The 16,558-nt window shown below is 40.9% G+C and overlaps 1 protein-coding gene across 37 annotated transcripts in view; it reads right to left on the bottom strand.

Annotated features, from left to right (window-relative positions):
• LOC113018650 (protein tyrosine phosphatase receptor type D) overlaps nt 1–16,558 on the bottom strand; it is a 410,754-nt gene that overhangs the window by 242,280 nt on the left and 151,916 nt on the right. For all 37 annotated transcript variants that reach the window (XM_026161898.1, XM_026161908.1, XM_026161906.1 and 34 more), the window contains exons 5-6: nt 9,291–9,363; nt 6,130–6,239 (exon numbers count right to left, since the gene is read on the bottom strand). The gene's annotated coding sequence lies outside the window, so the exon portion shown is untranslated. The remainder of the gene's footprint in view (nt 1–6,129; nt 6,240–9,290; nt 9,364–16,558) is intronic.

Genomic DNA, 16,558 nt, shown 5'->3' on the forward strand with positions numbered 1-16,558 from the left:
ATCACGACAAGTGAGGCAACGGGACTTATGAATGTGCTGTATTTAAGTAAGTAATTTGGAGGTTATCGGAAATTGTCGCTAATCATTTAATAATGCACCTTTTTAGTATTCTCCTGATCCACTGTGGTCACTGCTTCAATCTCTAATCCAGTCTGCTTGTGGCTTAGTAGAGATTTGTCCTGAGAAACCGCTAGCTGCTATCTGACATGAAACAGATTTGATCCATTCTGCACTGCATATCTGTCTTTTTCAGACAGCCAGTATCCAAAAGAAATATGTCAGCAGACCGGGGATTATGCATTGCTGCTAATCACCAACCTGCCCAACATATCTTTGGTTTGACAATCCAAAAGTCATCCCCTCCCCCCTTTTTTCCATTTCGAATACTTATTTTGATCTTCGTTTAACCTCATTGTGCTGGTACAATCAGCTGTGTTAACTATCGACTTCATGCTCCGCCGGGTTACGTGATTATCTTGTGCAAATGAAAAGTGATTTAGCAGGAAAAATCCGAACATGGAGTAATTTCACATCCCTGTTCTACTGCTGTTGAGCAAATAGACTCATCATCATCACCACCATCATCGTCGCCATCCAGATTTGCTCTTCTGAGAGCGAGAACGTGAGGGTGGCACACTTTATTCGCTTCGGGGATCACCATCTATCTAAGCATCATGAAGCTGATCACCAAGGGAAATAGTTTGTCTCTCATTCCTGCCTCCTGTAAATGTTGACTAGCTAACGCCACTGTGCCTCTTGTGTACAGAAAAAGAAGAAAAAAAATGATAATACAGGAAAAAAAAAAGTGGAACTTCATTAACTTTTCCTCTTTTTTTTGTCTACCACCTGCTGTGTGCACTTTCATTGTTATTTACACCCTTTTAGCTAACTGGATATTGCTGAGTCTGGCCAAATGTAAGCACACAACCTGTGGGATGAATGTGATGGATTTCTGGTATCACTGGTCTTTTTTTGTGGTGTGACTATAACCACAATTCCCCAGTCACAGCTTATTGCAGGGTGAAGCTGAGCGAGATATACTCCGCGGCTGGCACGAAGCCACTGGACTTTGTAATAATTCATTGGCCAAAAAGCCCTCCATGTACTCACTGTGCAATATTTATACCCCACTGAATGTATTTCTTCAGCTACATCACCGCGCAGGCTTGGGTCAGGGATTTTCTCTCCTCAAAACGGGTTCTAGTATATCAGATGCTGGTTAAATGTGGGAAATGACACTAGGAATTTGCCCCGATCACACTCTGGCTGCTTACAATGCTGCACAGCTGGTAGCTGTTAAAATTGTTTTATGCTTTGTTGTGTTGCAGCGCCAACATCTAAAACACTGTATGTAGTTTTTTCTCTTCCTGACAATACAACTAAGTTAAAGAGATGAAAATGATGATGCTGTGTAAATATGCAATAGCTTGTTTTTTATGTCAGGTTGCTGTAAGCCTGTAATCTTGTATTCATCGCTGACAGCTTGTTGTGATATCCTTGCATAGGTACTATGATACTCTACAGTACCTCATTTATTTAAGGTTTTAGTTAGTCATTTCTTTGTTTTGTTTTCTTATTTTCTCATGTATTTTTTTCGTTCTCTGGTTCTGTCGGAGGTTTCTTCCTGTTAAAAGGGAGTTTTTCTTTCCCACCGTTGCCAAAGTGCTTGCTCATAGGGGGTCATATGATTGTTGGGTTTTCTCTGTATGTTTTGCACCCCACTTTGCAGTTATTTATTTGTCATGTATGATTTTCGTTCCACTTCTCACGTGTACACCACTTTGTGTTGGTCTTTCACGTGGAATTCCAATAAAATTGATTCATGTTTGTGGCTGTAATGTGACAAAATGTGGAAAAGTTCAAGGGGGCCGAATACTTTTGCAAGCAACTGTATTATTGTAGGGTCTACCTTACAATATAAAGCGCCTTGAGGCGACTGTTGTTGTTATTTGGTGCTATATAAATAAAACTGAATTGAATTGAAAGGTGATTCACACACAATGTAAACATCTTACATTGTGATTTAAATAAAATAAAAAGAAGCCTTTTCTGCTGTTGATGAGGCTGAACGGACACAAGACATTTATTGAAACATCACAACAATACACCAACTAGGCTGGCTAAGCATTTGACCTTGACCTTTTCTGTTCATGCCCAAGGTCAAAGCTGACCTTGAAAAACAATTGCAAGAAACCATATTAACTGATCTTTTATATGACTATGGAGAGGGCTGTACAACACAGTGTTTATTTTTTCAGTACAAAACCCTAAGACATCACAATGATGACATAAAGTTTCACATAATGACATAGTAATTGAGAAATCTGCAAGCTTTTTACAGCTTGAACAGGCAAAGGATTTCAGACAGCTCTGCTCTAATCATATTTGTAAAATTAATAAAATAGACCATATTAGAAGTAATGCTTCAAGGTCATAGGTCAAAGGTTAGGATCACATGAATTTGGGGTGGCCGTTGCTCAGGTGGTAAAGCAGGTCACCTGCTACTCGGACGTTTGGTGGCTTGATCCCCGTCTGCCAAATATCCTTGGGCAACATACTAACCCCAAGTTACTCTCTGATGCATCCATCTGAGTTTGAATGTGTGTAAATGGTAAATAGAAAAAAGTGCTTATGCGAATGAGTGTGAAAACATGAATGAGGCAAGTTAGTAAAGCACTTTGAGTGCTTGGAAAAAGTAGAAAAGCGCTATATAAGACTGGTCCATTTAGCATTAGGAAAAGGCTTTAGTTTCCACTGGATCGTCTTCAAACTTTAAGCAATATAACAGTGACTGGGAGACATAAGCACTTCCTTGAGCTCCTTAAAACATATGTTTTCATTACAACATTACATGACTTCATATTGAAACCAAAAGATTAATATACTACACTAGATTTCCATTAACAATGCTGACATCAGCACAAATGATCTATGAAAACAGTGCAGACGTCACTATTGGGGGTTTCAGTATTACGAATGATGACATCAGCATAAATAACATCAGTTTTAGTATTGCTGTTCCCTGTCGGGGATAGTTAGCTCTCTGAGTGCTCTCGTCTTTATCTGTGTCTTTGTTTGTTTCTTTTTCTGTTTACTCCTTCTAGACTACTGAGAGCTCAACAACCAGGCCTGGCACACAACTACATCTTAGGCTTCAGTAGTTCTTATCTATATCAGATATTATGGTCATTATATTGCCCGAGTCATTGTTTTTTTTCTGTGTTGAATTATGACATAGTTAATATTCATTTTAGATGTTAAGCAGACTTTCTGTGTTACGTTTGCATTTTTGCAGTATGTACAAAGCTGATTAAACCAACTTTATGCTGATTATGCACAACTTTTCACGTACTTGTTATCAGCCTTAAATCACTAAATCTTGTCCCATTTCACATATTCGGTCGTTAAGTCTGACGTCACTAGCCGTGTCCGGGCCTAAACTCCGCTGCAGGTCCATATATCAAACGATCACTATGGCATTACTGAGAGTTGAAAAACTGTCTAAAGTCTTTCATCTGTAATAAAATGATCAGCGTTCTGCTCTACCAGGTGTAACAATTGAGTTTAACATCCAGGCATCCATAAAAACGGAATTTATGACATTTAACGGAGTTAGAAGTTAGCAGGAAGTTAGCTCGCTAGCTTCTATCTAAATACAATATAACATGTCCTGACTGCGGGTTTTGGAAACAAATTAAAACGTACAGCTCTGTTATCACTTCCAACATAAATGAAGACAGAAAACTAAACAGCAGTGATGTTTGTAGGGTTACTGAAGTTTGGCTAGCTGGTATATAATGATGTGCTACGTGACCACTAGCGACACAGCTATGTTAGCATAATATAAACAAGCTAACTTTTTTTCCACTCGATAAAAGTTAACGTGAGTGTTTCTCGGTGGTCAGGAACAAATGTAATCGCATGGCAGGATGCTGTAAAAGGACCAAACTTCAGCCAGGAGAACAACTGAGATAATCCATCCACAATACGAGGTTAGTCATTCATATACTGCTGCATGGGCTGGGCTGTAGTTACATCCTAAGGTTTTAAAAACTGAGCTTAAATAAATGATTAGCGGTAATAAAAGCCGAGGGAGGTCAACAGGGATCACTGACTGTTTTAGGAGCTTTTTGAGATTAAATAGAAGAAAATACATAACATTAAACATGTTAACAACACAAAAACCCTATTAAACGCAGACTACTTTAGGCCCGGAAGTAGGGCTGGGCCATATTATACCGTTCACGGTAATACCGGTATAATGTTAGGCAACGATAGGAAAATGAAATATCGCGATAGAATGGGAGTAAAACGCGCGTGCGCAGTGCCTTTGTTTTTCATACGCACATGGCCGATTGTTGAGTGAAACAGATGAACCAGAATTGGTTTGTAAAAATGGTGCAACTTCCGTGATGTGGAACTGGTTTGGTGTTTGTCCATCAGATACACAACAAAGCACATTTTTTGCAGAACATGCAAGCGGCCGTTGTTATTGTCATATTTGTCGGACTAAGATGCTCTTAAATCTGGGAGTAATCTGGGTCCTAAACTCCGTATGCTTCAGGTCAAACAACACGGCAGCATCACTTAGAGTTAAAAACTGTCTAAATTCTTTCATCTTTAATAAAACGATCAGCATTGCTGCTTTACCAGGTGTAACTATGAAGTTTAACTTCCAGGCATCCATGAAAACAAAAGTTATTACATTTAACGGAGTTAGAAGTTAGCCGGAAGCTAGCGGAAGTTAGCTCGCTAGTTACCTAAGCATGATATTGCATGTTCTGACTGAGAGATTTCTGAAAAAAAATCAAACGTACAGTTGGCTAATGATGTGCTACGTGATCGCTAGCGACACAGCTATGTTAGCATAACATAAACAGTGAAGCTGGAGGACGAACACTAACACTTTTCCACTTATAAAAGTTAACGTGAAGGTTCCTCATGGTTAGAGACAAATGCAATCGCATGGCAGGATGCTGTAAACGGACCAAACTTCAGTCAGGAGAACAACTGAGATAATCCATCCACAATACGAGGTTAGTCATTAATATACTGCAGCAACATGGGAATAGAGCAGCTGCCAGAGAATTCAATATTAATGAATCAATGGTACAGAAGTGGAGGAAGCAAGAAGAATGAGTTTAATAAAGTTTGATTTATCTGACTGCTTTGTTTCGCTTAATGTGCCTTATAATCCCGTGCACCTTATGGTCCGAAAAATGCGTACTGCACACTGCAGTTTAATGTTGCAAAGCACCTCTTTTTAACTTCAGTGGATATTATACATGGTTATGCTCAGGATATGTCAGCCCATTTCTACTGGAAATGCCTTTTGGTTAAACTTTCAGCAAGGAATTTGCATTTGCACTGTTACATTTTTATAAAGCTTTAATGTACATAAAAACCAGCTTCTTGTTTAAGTGAAAATAAATGGAAGGTTGTCTTTTTGCGCTAGTAATGTTGTGGAGTTGTATTTTGTCTCGCATCAATTATATCGTCGGTTATATCGTTATCGCAAATTTTTAAATATATATCGTGATAAATATTTTTGGCCATATCGCCCTGCTCTACCCGGAAGTAGGATTCATCATGTCATCACTTAACGACAGAATATTTTAAAGTAACTGTTTTCAAATTGTTTTCATTGTGAGAAATATGTGTAGCCATACATTGTAGTAAAACTTTTAGTGTCTTAAAATGCAGGAGTAAAAGAGTTTAGGCTAATTCTTCAAACATTTTGTAGTTTTCTTTAAAGATTCAGATGTACTTTATATCATTTTAAATAAAAAGTTCAAGTGTACTCTGTATGTTCTGTAACGAATAACACAAAAAATGAGCACATGAGAAAAATTAGCAAAAAAATAACCTTATCATATTCCTCCTTTTATACTTTTCAAATGCCACAACTCAATTAAAAACAAAGTCAATGACGTGGTGTGGAGAGCTTCTGCTGCAGTTTTATCCATTAGCAGCTTAAAGTTGTGAGAGCGATTCTTCTGCTTCTTTTATCATTAAGATGAATGACAACGAACTAATTGAAAAGTGAGCTGACAAAAAGGTTAGGTTTAATATAGAAAATCCAAAAACAGATGCCCTTGCATGAACTGAAAGAACATTTATCCGACTCACCGAGTAATGAGGCTTCTTTGGTGGGATCACGCAGGTGCCAACATGCTGCCCGATACTGCGGTTTTACCTCACCGACACACCAGTGAAATTAATGCCCCCTTTGCCCCCACCTAGAAGATGAGATAGTAACTGAGATAAGAATACAAACCACATGAGTGTGTGCATATAGCCTGCCAGGCTGACTCTGTCTATTCTTTATTAGCAAAAGGAATCGGTGGATAATTCTAATATTAGCATCACTTTCATGTACTATTTTCAACAATGCGAGCAGTTACATACGGAAGAAGCAGAAAATAATATATATATTTATATACGTATATAAATATGTTTGATATAATCAGATTTTCTTTGTTCACTTTAAAACTGTAAAACATCGTCTCCAGCTTACAGCTTTTTTTGTAACCCACTATTTTAATATTGCAAACAAAATGATGAAAGAAACCTGAAGGTGCACATAAGAAAGCCGTAAAAACAAATCTATGGTGACTGTATCTTCAAATTCATCAAGTGCATCATCAATAAACATATAAATTCACATCTGGTAGGAATATGCACATTAAGAAAAGAGCATGCAAATGAACATAGCTATGTTTAATTTTCATTTGAATTTTGCAGATTAATGTTGGCCAAAAGAAAAAACGTTGTACTACCTTTAGGCTCGTAATGATTACCCCAGGTCAATCTGAAAGACTCCACTTTGCATCTAAGTGGCTTCCTCTTAGTGTTATTAGAAAAATACCCATCTCGTTTTTCAACTCGTGATGCTCTATTTGCATAGAATTAACCTCTCAAAAGACATTTTAAAGGCAGGCTTAAGCTGACGTGCCTCTGGAATATCTTACGTGCATTTGCATAACGTCTGCCTCCTGCTCAGGTGATAAAGCAGTGCTAAGCTGGATTACAGTATTTGGTTCTGTAACTGTGTGGGTGTGGGTGTAAGACTGCGTACCTGCTGGTGTACCTGAATATGTGCTGGAAACAGGATTTTTTTCTTTCTTTCTGTTTTGGCATGCCTACCAATTGCCAGCAGGGCCAAAGAGAACACTTTGCTATGCCTGACTGACATGCTACTCATGTGACCTCATGAAAGTACAAATCCCTTCAAGCAGTGTAATAAATCATTGGAGCCAGGTCTGGCCCACAACACTTGGATGGATGCACACACACACACACACAGTGCCAACCATGATATAATATACTGAAGCCAGTTTAGTCTTAAACGCTACACCTACTTTTGTATCCTTGACAATTTAACCTGCTCCAAAAGAGCTTAAACCTACCCATCTAACAGTTTGTGCCAAAACACAAAAATAAAGACTACTTTTGTATTTTGCAACAAAAAGCTATTTTAGTATTAGAGCCACGTCAATGACGCAGTAAAAGCCAGCAACACTGTACAGTTTTAAGTGATTCGGTTGTTTAATACTCCAAAGACGCATCATTTTTCAGTGCTAACGGGTCACTTCACAGGTACTGTAAGCACTATGAGGAAGTAGACTTCCTACTTTCAGGAAACTTTTTTTCTTCTCGGCTGCTATTTTAAACCAGGTCACCTGCTACTGCTGTGAATTCCACTTTATATAACACGACTCCATCTGACAGGCGTAGGGCACCTATGTACCCGCAGTTCTTGGTAAAAATGCATTACAGCATCTTTTTAACAACAGTGCCCCTAATGTTTTTTTTTCTTCCCTGAAAAGAAACAGCAAATTCGATTTAAATTTAATGACTTAATGGCTCTTAAACAGGGCACTCGAATGGCTTCCAACAGTAGCGAAGCGTGATAGTGACAACTCTGCTCCTGTCATTGACGCAAAGTTAGCCTTCCTCACTTATCTGTATTTAACTGTCTTTGCCTAGCCTTTCCACGCATGTCGCATTTGTCGCCGTCACCTTTAATTTGAATCAGTGTGCCACCTGCGCCTCCTGCCAATTTTTTTTACAAATGCTCCCGGTAATTACAACAAGGCATTGAGTAGCATCCGAAGCCTTGTTGAAAAAGATCTTTCATTCTTAGTGCCTGCGATCTCATTTAACACACTTAGGGATATATGTGATGCTGCCAGCAGGGACAGGAAATAAAAATGAGGGTCTCAATCCTCCTTAAGAACTGAGCGTGTGATAATTTGATCTCAACACGCTTCCCCTACGAGTGTATTTGATGAGTTCATTGGAAATCCTGTGGACATGTGGAAGAATGTTCTGGTGTGCGCTGGCCTCTGCCCGGGGAGCAGTAACTCAGAGCAACACAAACGCTCCAATTACAGCTGCACCCGCAAGTCCTCCGGGGGAAACCACGGGACTGTTCATTGATCTGAAAAACACCGCTGTGATAGAGGGTAAAACTTGGCTTCATTTCCAAAGGACATGAACTGTACTTTTAATTATCCCAGCTGGAACGTTATTATGATGATGATAATGAGAGAGACATCATGATTTAGCCGAGGACAGTTCGGCGTTTGCAGTTGTGGGAACTTTAGTTAGTGCAGATTAAAGCGTTAGTGTCACGACACGGCTTTACAGCATAATTATACACTGCAATAACGCTATTTTAATACGGCAGGTGATTCTGAAGATTCAGGGTGTTTGCAGGAGCAAATATAGTGAGAGGTGTGAACAGCGTGCATCACACAGTCTTCATATGAGAACAGCTTTGCTCTTAAAACTGTAGAGTAGCAGCAGTGGAGATCCCTGTACTGCAGAGGGCACCGTTAGCATGCTTTGTGTGTCATCAGCCCAACATGGTAGCCTACTGACAGCATGAGTGGAATTAATCTCAAGCTGTTATTGAATAAAACTGCCTTTGCAAAGGCACTCATTTATTTTTCTATAGTTTGTGCAACATTCATCCCGATTCATAATAAAAGTCAGACAAAGAAGAAAAATATTATCTACAAGTGAGCAATGCATCATGTCCTGACATGTATTCTACCTTTATCTTAATCCATACTAACATCATTTATTTGTCTGACCCCTGATTTGATTTCTGTGGGCTGACATTATTATTCTCCTGCACTGCTGACATTTGAACGCTGGAGGTAGAAAAAAAAGAAATCCCCCAGTGGAGTGGCTGTCATCAGTGGAGTTTCTCAGATTAAATAACACAATTGTAGGGTTTGAGTTTTTGTTGTTGTTGTTGTTTTCTTTTTTTTCAATCTTACCCGTTTGGAATAATCAGCTGCGATTGCTGCCTCGGACCAGAGCGACGAAAGAACAGAACTCCTCCGAATTTCCCTGCGGGTAAAGAGACAAAGAGGTCAGGACGTGTCACGCTTTAGTCCATTCACCACTAAACACTTACATCGGTGTACCGAACGCCAGTGCTGAGTTTGCATACAGAGTCACCGCACCGAGGTGAACGGAGACGAGCATGAGCTGGCACACACTGTAGTGTCTTCGCGCTGATGCGTTATCACCGCAGCCCTATTAGGTTTGTAAACATGCTTCATGCACTTTGAGAAAATGACTTTCCATTGTGCATAATGAGAGCTGCTAAAAATAAAACTCCTGCATGAATGCTGACAGTGTCTGCACCTTTTGCTGAAGACAGGATGGCAGGATGTTTGGTTATGTCTGCTTGGAAGTAATAATTTCTGACAGTGCCTTGTTTTAAAAAGCGTGCAAGAAAGCATAAGTATATGCTTGACACACACACACACACACACACACACACACACACACACACACACACACACACACACACACACACACACACACACACAGCCAGTTATAATGACATAGTGCATGTAATTGGGGCTTTAATTGAATGTGGTTTCAGGTTGTGTTGTGAAAAGGGACACAATATCCAAGCAGTATAAAGGCTGATTTTCATTCTTAGGTAGAGGCATAAATATTAAGTCGTCTACGTTTGCTTCAGTTAAGTAAAACACGTGCCCTTGAGATTGTCTGACTACCCTCAGATGTCACAGTGGCACAGGTGATTGACAGATCTCTGGCTGCGTTTGCCTCCCGTGGAGAAAAAAACAAAAAAAAACACCCCACACGGATAACTGGATGTTGGACACCGCAGCACAAACTACCTCCCCTATCCGCAATCTTCAAAGCGCCACAAACGTGAATCTCGCTTGACTTTCTGCATCTGCAAACCTACTTCACATCATTTTTTTTCTTCCCCACACCCACTTTGCCGAAGCACTTGATATGCAAAAATCATATGTTTACTTTTGAGATCAAAGTTTCTTTCACCCTCCCCTTCTCCATTTTTCACCCCCATCTAAAAATGGACCCGTTTCATTATGCAAGCCAACAAAGAGCAGCGTCTGCTCGCGCAGCCCATTCCAAGCATACTGATTAATTAGCTTGTATAATTAGCTTAATGATTTAGAGAAACATGGCCAAGGCCACCCAAGTAGCTATGCTAATGGACCCCTGTCTACAGCAATTAAAATGCCCATAACTTAACAATGGTGGTGTAGAAGTCCACATAAGAGCTGTTGAGGAAAAAAAAGTAGTTGCAGTAATCAATGCAAGCATCACGTTAGCTGGCGCTGTGGTAATGAATACCTTTGCACTTATCAAATTGTGAAATTGTGTTGCAAGAGTAGCATTTGTACACATGCGGACACCGCTGGAACTCTAAGCGCTAATGAAGTGTTCTCATTTGTCTCTATGATGATTAGTTTTAGCGCCGGCGGTACACTTGGTGCATTTATACCGCAAATTAGTCCAGAAATGTGTTGCAAGACGCTGAAAATGTGAACCCTTCTCTGGTGTCACGCAGAGCAAATTTATCATCCGTCTGCCTTATTACGCCTTTCTATACAATTTTTGTCTGCCAGTTATGCTAACTCCATCCCTGTGTGAGCACATACTGGAAAGTGAGTGAGTTAGGACATGCAGTTGTGGACTTTATAGTTTCCATTAAATGTGAGTCAAACCAGACAGTATCTCTGCTCTCTGACAGTAGCATCAGCATTCCTGGCTATACTTCAGACATAAATCGCCCATTTATGACCTTCCCCCTGAACAGTAACCAACAGAGACACCAGCTCGTCTCATAAAACCACCAGAATGTTGAACGAGAGAGAGAGAGGTGAAGACATCACTTCCATCGATACACGGCTTCGAAAATGCCAGTCAAGTGGGAGCAGTTAGAAAAAAAAAAGAAAATCAAATTCCTATTTGTATATTCTTTTAGTGCTATGACTGAATGCTGGAAAGATCTCACCTAGTCATAAATGAGTGGTAATACACTACGCACTGTGCCGCTGACAAAGCGAAAGGAATCACGGCGCCATCGAGCTTGTATAAGCAGAGCAGGAAATGGACTGGGTATGGAGGGTGAGCTCAGAGTTTGTTGCAATATTACTCTAAAACAAGTTCAGAGCTTCTGGCACCAAGATACTTTAGAAAGGCAGACTAAAAACATTCTGATGCTGAATGCAGGACTAGTTAACGATTTACAGACCAGTTATGATATTTATACATTTATAATTTAAAATGTGATATACGAGTTGCAACATCAGAAACATCAACACTGATAACTTGGTAAAAGTTGGTTTTCTTTACCTTTGAAATTTTAATTTATTACTAAGAATTGCCAAATCGACGCTATCGGCTGATAATATCAGCCAGCTATTATACATTATATTATATTCACCCATCCAGTTCATTGAATTCAAGTGTTGGAATCACTTCCATACATACGTATAAATCATACATATTAAGTCAAGCATCTAGCCATGCTGACTGCTTCTACAAACATTTGTGAAACGATGGGTCGCTCTCGGGAGCTCAGTGAATTCCAGCGTGGTACCATGACAGGATCCCGCCTGTGCAAGAAGTCAGTCATTAATTTTCCTTGCATTGTAACAGGTGTAAAGTTTGGTGCTTTACAGGAGCTGGGCTCGACCCCTTAGTTCTAGTAAAAAGAATTGTTAATGCTTCAGCATACCAAGATATTTTGGACAATTTCATGCTCCTAACTTCATGAAAACAGTTTGGGGTCGGCTCCCTCCTGACTGTGCACAAAGGTGCACAAGCAAGTCCATAAAAACATGGATGAACGAGTTTGGTGTAGAGGAAGTTTACTGGCCTGCACAGAGTCCTGACCCCAAACCAGCAGAACACCTTTGGGATGAATTAGAGCAAGACTTTGAGTGTCTCACAAATGCGCTTTTGGAAGAATGGTCAAAATTTCCCATAAACACTCGTAAATACGTGGAAAATCTTCCCAGAAATGTTGAAACTGTTATAACTGCAGAAGGTGGAACAACATCATATTAAACCCTGTGGATTAAGAAGAGGATGTTGCTCAAGTTCATATGTGTGAAGGCAGACAAGTGAATTCATTTGGCAATATAATGTGTCAGACGGGCTCTAAAACTATCAAATAAATTAAAAGCAATATAAAACTGTCAAAAACAACAATAAGAAGACGAGGTGATGAAACAAAATAGGAGACGGCATAAAAGTGGCTCAAAGTGGAAGCATTGAAAAAGCCTACTTATAAAAATATGTCCTTAAGAGACATTTAAAAGACAATCAGGCTCTCAGCAAGCTGCCCTCCTCAGGGAGATTCTTCCAGACAGTGAGTGCCCTAACAGAAAAAGCCCAGTCACCCTTGGTCCTCAGCTGAGACTGTGGCGTGGCTAACAGAGCCTCAGCCAAGGACCTCTGCAGAGACTGCAGCCTGGAAAATAAATGCTCCACTGGAATGTAACTCATGTGATTTCTGCTTATTAACCCTCTGGAGCCAACAGAGGCGCCGGTGCGTTCACATCACATGACCCATTTAAGACGATCCAGCAGCAAGATCATCTTCACTTGGGTCAAAAGTGCAGACTTTAAACCATATACCAGTATATGGTATATGGTTTATACACCATATAACCATATACCTAACAGTGCAGTTATGTGGATTTTATCACAGTTTGATGCATAGAAGTCGTACATGACAAAAACCAGCCAACATAACAATCGCGCTTATGTCGCCTATACTGTGGACACATTTTACTGTAAATAACACAGAAGCTTTTCAGATGTTTTATAATGTGATGCATGATAATGATAAACTATGTAAAATGATACAAAAGCAAAACTTCTGAATCTCATTGATCGTTATAGTTAAGATAATTTCATTATTCAGGCATTTGTTTTAGTTTGACATTACATAGCATCGTTTGCTAGCAATGCTAGGTGCTGCTTTCCCAAAGTGTGGGGTGGGATTAGGGTTAGAGTTGGCATATATGAGGACTTAGATCAAAGAGGGTTATTATCATGAATATCTCAGGATCAGGATTGTTAGGAACTCATTCCTAACCATGTTTGTCACTGAAGACAGCTGCTTGAAGCAAAGGCGCTAATTAGAGCGGTGACAGCTAGCTATAAAGGGAGCTGCAGGGAATAACACCAAAACACTGAGCTGAAAAAGGGGGAAAATTCATTGTAGAGAAACAGCATTGGGTGATAACTTACTTCATGTTCTTGAGTACCAGGTTCAGTTGATTAAAGCAAAAGAAATTATTAGACATGGCTTAAATGAACGGGCTTGTTTTCTTACACAATTTAGAGAAAGATTAAAAATGAAAATAAAGAGGATCATAGTTCAACCTAGCGCTGGCCCCAGTGTGGCACTGAAAACACAGAACAGCCCATCTGCTAAATGCTTGATTAGACTAGGAGTGAAGAAACAAAACTCTGACAGAGACAACAACTTTGATATTATAATTGTTATCATTTTAAAACGGATGCTTAACAGCACTGCCATTTCCAAATGGCTTCAGCATTTCCAGTAGGTTCCATATGCCATGTCTCCGAAAGCCTCTTTAATGAAACAATGTAAGGCAAATGAGTCATTATGATTCGCAGCACTCCCAAACACACTAATTACCACTCAGACTTGATAACAGTCTGTTTGTGTCTGTGTCTGCGTGTTGCCAGCAGGTGCACCGCTATTCACTTGTGCGAGCTGAACATCACAGTCCCGAGTTTGACACCATTGTGTCAAAAACTCTGTGCTCAGCTCGTCAGCTCTGGTGCGCTGTGCCCAAACAAGCCAGCTAAAAATGAGCATTTGGGATCTGCTTTTTTTTTTTTTTGCTTCTTTCACTTTCTCTCTCTGTACCCAGAGCTGCCTCTGCGGCACAGACGCAGAATTAGTTATATACTGCATCATGTGTCTGTTCAGGATTGCTGTCATCCTACCCAAAAAAGGAAAAGAGAACAGAAATAAAAAAAATAATAAAAAAAGGTATGTTTTTAGGAGAGAGGAGGTTTGATATTTTAGACATATTTGCATAGGTTTGCAACAGTCGGGCTGATGTTGACGGATATCAAATTTACCATGCGAGCTGTCTCGGTGAGGAATTCAAAGTTTCAGGTATACGGAAGTCACCGATGAAGCACAAACTTGTTTTTCTCCCCCTCATGGGTTGCATTTGCACATTTGGCTTTATTAGCGGAGCTACCCAGTGATATCCTTTGATACGACAAGTCAAATGTCGTAGCTCAAACGAGTTTTGTTCCACGTCAAACCGCTCCGCCGCGCAGCTTCGACGCAAGCTCTGACGAATCGGAGAGGCTATTGGTGTTCGGGTGGAGAACGAGCGAGCGGAGACGTCATCCCTTCCGCGCTCCCCTCTCCCTCGCTTGCAGCCGAAGCCCACTTATCAGCGGAGTTTCTATCATGCGGAAAACTTTCCATCACGCTCAAACCGCTCCTCCCCAAAGGCTATCATAATCTGCTCAGCATGCATAATGGTAATCGTTCAAATATCTCATCAACGCAACAGGATAAGCATGCTGTCGGTGTGAGGAGGGGAGTGAGTAAGATGGTGTGCGGTAGACGGGGAGCAAAAGAGGAGGTTCGGTAGAAAAGAAAAAGAGGGGGAAAGGAAGACATGCGGAAAGGGGAAAAGGTGAGAAATCAGATGGGATGCAACAGGGAAGAGGGAAAACACATTAACGCTAGAGTGGGAGACTCTAGAGGAAGAGAATGAAAGAGGAAGGAGGACAGAAGAGGAGGAGGTGGCGGTGGTGATGGGGGTAGCTCCACCAGTCTTTGGCACTCTTAGGAAACTCTATGCCACTATATTCTGCCCCCTTTTTTCCCAGTCAGCCTTAGAGAAGATGATAGCATTGATCATCTTCTTAAAAGACCGCTTTTCCTGTCAGTGTATCACCTCTCGTCATTAAGATGACTGCTTGAGTTGCCTTAAAAGGTCTCGTGTCTGGCAAAAGCTGCAAGCTGTTCGATTGCCTTCTACATTCTTTTCCTCCCTATATTCGGACAAGACCGCTGACAAACCTAAGAAGTGTTGTTCATATTGGTTTTCGGCAAAGTCCAGGAATGAAACCTAATCATAACTGTGCCGAACGGTGCCACATCCAAGGGCGGTGGGCGTGCGGATTGAGAATGTTTGCCACCGGAAGCAAGCGCTCATCAATCAAAAGTGGGGAATTCCACCTCATTTATTGCCTCCGTGACGGATGTTCCCTGCTTCTTTGACGTTTGCGCCCCCCAGGGAGGGTGAAGGGGGGTGGGGGTGTGCCCCTGTGGAGTTTCCATCTCAAACCTCATGAACATCGGTAGTAAGAATAAAGTAAATAGATTTAGTTCTCCAGATCTTTCACATTTCCTGCGCTATAAATCCACTTCTCGCCCGCATAAATCTTTGGGAAGTTCGGGCCGCCCTGTGCCTCTGCTTATTAGCCGACCGGGGGATCAATTTATCACCTTTGAGGACAAAGAAAGGAGGCATCGGGGGGATTCTCTCTATCCCTTTGATTTATGGAGTCAGAGAAGAGGCAGGGCATTTTTGGGTCATGCAAATCCTTCCCAGCACAAGTGCCAGCCCCTCCCACCTCCTCTTTGTGTTGAATTAATTTCTTTGGCAGAGAGAGGAAGCGAGGGATCCGTCAGGTGCTCGGAATGCAAATGAGGAGGTTTGGGCTTGTTTAAGTAAGTGGTGGTGATGGAGTTGCTTAAATGCAATAACCATATATCAGTGGAAATTACACACATTCAATGATGGCTGATTTCAGGGTTGTTGAGTTTGACTGAATGTAACTGAAAATGCTAAAAAAAAAGGAAAAAAAGAAAATAACGCACAGATCCAAGACTTGCAGCTTTCATGCAATTCTAAGCATTCACCACTAGTCTGTGCTATTGGTTTAAGCAAATCTTCCTGTACTGCTGTGATCCATTTTTTCTGCCCTCTCCCACAGAAAGAGCTGCAAAAATGTGGCTGCCCCACCTCACCTGTGCTAAGTGGCTACCTCGTCTGGGCGAAGCAACGCCTACCGCCGCCGCTTCCTCATTTGCGATAGTCCTCATGCAAAACGACGGGGCTGGCAACTGCTGGCTTGTGGGAAATGTATTTTATGTGAAGCAGACTTCTTTTGAGGCTGATGGAGTGTTGATGGTTTCGCACAGTGGTTACAAGGCAGGTTTGAAACATTGCATCAC

This window comes from Astatotilapia calliptera, chromosome 3 (genome assembly GCF_900246225.1).
Source record: "Astatotilapia calliptera chromosome 3, fAstCal1.2, whole genome shotgun sequence".
In the NCBI taxonomy this organism is placed as follows: domain Eukaryota; kingdom Metazoa; phylum Chordata; class Actinopteri; order Cichliformes; family Cichlidae; genus Astatotilapia; species Astatotilapia calliptera.